The sequence below is a fragment of the Bos indicus genome, chromosome 4, assembly GCF_029378745.1.
Source record: "Bos indicus isolate NIAB-ARS_2022 breed Sahiwal x Tharparkar chromosome 4, NIAB-ARS_B.indTharparkar_mat_pri_1.0, whole genome shotgun sequence".
Taxonomy (NCBI): Eukaryota; Metazoa; Chordata; class Mammalia; order Artiodactyla; family Bovidae; genus Bos; species Bos indicus.
The window spans coordinates 105326554-105330990 of NC_091763.1; positions in this window are offsets into that span (position 1 = coordinate 105326554).

Sequence of the window (4437 nt, forward strand, 5' to 3'; positions counted from 1 at the left end):
AAAGTCCAATACTGAGTACTTTTAACAAAAATTGAGATACATTAATTTTATGTTCCCAAGTCCATTCAAAAACAGCTTATGGAACACCCATAACGTGTTCCACTTTAAGAGAAAAATCCTTCCCTCGCTTTTCCTCTTATTGCCACAGATTATTTGGGTTCCCCTTCTGACGTCTCATCTCAACTGTGATGGGAAGCTTTGTGCCTGGGATGGGAGCCTATTAACACGCGCTGAAGCAAAGATGCAATCTTGCACAATGTAAAGAGGATAAGGACAAAGAAAAGAGTAAAGTGTGACACCAAAAACAACAGGGCTGTGGACCAGACAGAGATGTGCATCTCCAGGGACCCTTGGGCCATCAAGGTCAGTGACTGCCCAATCCTGACTGTTCTATTTTCCAGATTGGGAAAATTTTTTTTTGCACTTGTTATTATAACTAGTTGGGATTTCCAGGTGGCACTTGCCGGAAAGAACCTGCCTGCCAATGCAAGAGATGCAACAGACATGGGTTTGATCCCTGGGTTGGGAAGAGCTCCTGGAGGACGAGGTGGCAACACACTCCAGTATTCTTGCCTGGAGAATTCCATGGACAGAGGAGCCTGGCGGGCTACAGTCCACAGGCCCACAGAGTCAGACACAACTGAAGCGACTTAGCACGCATGCATGCATTATAACTAGTTATATCTGAGGCCTTAGCGACAATCATCAGTTCAGTTCAGTTGCTCAGTCATGTCTGACTCTCTGCAACCCTATGGACTGCAGCATTCCAGGCTTCCCTGTTCATCACCAACTCCTGGAGCCTATTCAAACTCATGCCCATTGAGTAGGTGATGCCATCCAACCATCTCATCCTCTGTCATCCCCTTCTTCTCCCGCTTTCAATCTTTCCCAGCATCAGGGTCTTTTCCAATGAGTCAGTTCTTCGCATCAGGTGGCCAAAGTATTGCAGTTTCGGCTTTAGCGTCAGTCCTTCCAATGAATATTCAGGACTGATTTCCTTTAGGATGGACTGGTTGGATCTCCTTGCAGTCCAAGGGACTCTCAAGAGTCTTCTCCAACACCACAGTTAAAAAGCATCAATTCTTCAGCACTCAGCTTTTTTTATAGTTCAACTCTCACGTCCCTACATGACTACTGGAAAAACCATAGCCTTGACTAGATGGACCTTTGTTGGCAAAGTAATGTCTCTGTTTTGTAATATGCTGTCTAGATTGGTCATAACTTTTCTTTCGAGGAGCAAGTGTCTTTTAATTTCGTGGCTGCAGTCACCATCTGCAGTGATTTTGGAGCCCCCAAAAATAAAGTCTGTCACTGTTTCCACTGTTTCCCCATCTATTTGCCATGAAGTGATGGGACCAGATGCCAAGATCTTAATTTTCTGAATGTTGAGCTTTAAGCCAACTTTTTCGCTCCCCTCTTTCACTTTCATCAAGAGGCTCTTTAATTCTTCTTCACTTTCTGCCATAAGAGTGGTGTCATCTGCATATCTGAGATTATTGATATTTCTCCTAGCAATCTTGATTCTATCTTGTGCTTCCTCCAGCCCAGCATTTCTCATGACATACTCTGCATATAAGTTAAATAAGCATGGTGACAATATACAGCCTTGATGTACTCCTTTCCTGATTTGGAACCAGTCTGTCGCTCCATGTTTGGTTCCAACCATTGCTTCCTGACCTGCATACAGATTTCTCAGGAGGCAGGTCAGGTGGTCTGGTATTCCCATCTCTTGAAGAATTTTCCGCAGTTTATTGTGATCCACACAGTCAAAGGCTTTGGCATAGTCAATAAAGCAGAAATAGATGTTTTTCTGGAACTCTCTTGATTTTTTGATAATCCAACAGATGCTGGCAATTTGATCTCTGGTTCCTCTGCCTTTTCTAAAACAAACTTGAACATCTGGAATTTCACAGTTCCACATCTCAAAATTCCATCTGGAATTTCCACGGTTATGTACTGTTGAAGCCTGGCTTGGAGAATTTTGAGCATTACTTTACTAACATGTAAGATGAGTACAATTGTGTGGTAGTTTGAGCATTCTTTGGCATTGCCTTTCTTTGGGATTGGAATGAACTGACCTTTTCCAGTCCTGTGGCCACTGCTGAGTTTTCCAAATTTGCTAGCATTTTGAGTGCAAATTCATCTGCTGAGTGCTAATACACGGAAGGTGAATGGCACAAGTTTCTGATAGAATTACTACTGATAACATAAGATCTAGGTCATCATGATGGCATAGTTGCCGCCCTAGGCAAACAGTGCAGTCCTAAATAAAGGTAATTCAGAATTCAAGCAAGGCAGAGAGGAAAGGCAGGGGTGATGGTGAAAACAAATGGACCAACCCTGTGCTCTGCCTGCAGGCCTGTGATCCAGACTGTTTCAGGTTAGTCTCATCCTCCCTGAGAGCAGAACCAGTGTCCAGCTGCCCTGGAGAGGTGAGAATGACTAGTTACGACCTCAAGAAGGGAAAATTGATAGCCACCAAGGCTGTAGTGAAGGAATTATATCATATGGCCTCCTGGTTTGTAAACAAGAACCCAACTCCAAAGCCCAGAATCTCAGTTAACAGGAACTTCTTTGTGAAAAAGTGAAAGCATTAGTTGCTCAGTCATGTCCAACTCCTTGTAACCCCATGGACCCCACCAGGCTCCTCTGTCCGTGGAATTCCCCAGGCAAGAACACTGGAGTAGGTTGCTATTTCCTTCTCCAGGGGATCTTCCTAACCCAGGGGATCTTCCTGAAGACTCAGGGATCAGACCCAGGCCTCCTGCATTGCAGGCAGATTCTTTACCATCTGAGCCACCAGGGAAGCCTGTGGGATGCCAGCTCTCTGACCAAGGTGAGCAGGGAGCTACCCTGTTGAATGATCTGGAAAGTCGGCATAGCAGGAGGGACCGGGAAGGACAAAAGAAGGCTTGGGTGCTGTGCACACCTAAAAAGCTGGGGCATGAGAAGGTGTTTAGCTGAGAAGACACTTTCGTATGTCCCTAGTTACTCTTCTCTTGGATTAAGCTCCTCATGAGTTCAGGTGGGGAATAGGAAGAGAGTGAGAGGGGAGAAAGGAGTGGAAGGATTGGTAAAGAGAGAGAAGGTGAAAAGTGGGTGCCAAGTAATGGGTGACCGAAGACCATCAAGAGATGGGACAGTGAGTTTGTTTCATTCAAGACCAAACCCAGGACCACCTTGGGGGTCCAGTGGCTAAAAATCCCTGCTGTCAATTCGGGGGACCTGGGTTCGATCCCTGGTTGGGAGCTAGATCCCACTTGCTGCAGCTGAGAGTTGGCATGCCACGGCTGAGACCTAGCACAGCCAACTCATCCTCACCAGTTCTCTCACTTTGGGTCCACATCTGTCATGCAAGTACTTTTTCCTGTCCAGTCCCTCCAGAGTCTCCCCTGAGGGCACCAGGGGCTCATTACATCATTTTTGTTTTTCACAGATTGCTTTCACACGGTTTCTCCTATAAAATGATATCAGTGGCCTTATTTTGCTCCTCAAAGTGTTTTTTATTTTTATCCCCCACCCCCCATATGGACTACTCTGAGAAAGAAATTGAATAACGTATGTAAAAGATATCTAAACAGTAAGAAAATACATTTTACAAAATAAGGCATTTGGGGCCCAAGTAGTCACCATTTTCTAGTAATACATTTATCTGTTTCTGGGTTGCTGATCTTTCTACCTTTCTTTTTTCTTTGGGGTATAAAAATGTGTCCAGTTCTCTAAAAGCTTTAACTGCTCATACCCAGGGGTGAGAGGAGAGTGTGGAGATGCCTGAATTAGGACAGTTGTGTCTGGTAGAGATCTCAGGTATGTGTCTGTTAGAGAGATGAACTCCAGCCAAGATACGTTAGCTGCCGTTTGACGATTATTATGCTATCCAGGTGATACTGAATTCTAAGGAACTGCTTTTACCCACTGGGCGGGTGGTGAGTGGGGGGAGAGAAGAGGGCTGTATTTCTAAATGGGAGGTAGAAAAGAGTTGATGTCTTTCCAATAATAAGCTTGTTCCTAATTAGCAAATGTGTGTTTTTAAAAATTAATTGTAATATTTTATTGTTAAGTAAAATTACAGATACCAATGTGTATGTTTAAAGCCATGCTAAAGTAAAGAATCCAAGTGGCTCCCTAGTAGTTGGTAGCACGTGGGTTCAGGGAGACTGCGGGAGTTCTATACATAAATTGGATTTAATTGCTCAAAAAGTTACTGCAGCCTTCTTTAATCAGAATGGAAATAGGGAGAAGCTGAGATCTTACAGGTGCACGGTACTTAAGTGAGAAAACCAACGGCATGTCTCCGTGTAGCTGTTAGTTGGCCGAAGGAAAGCAGGGCTGGAACTGGGGAACGTGTCAGCTTACATTCTCTCTCCTCCTTGTTTCAGTAGCTCTGTTTCCTTCTGCTAGGCCTTCTTGCCCAGGTGGTAAAGCTCTTTGGCTGAG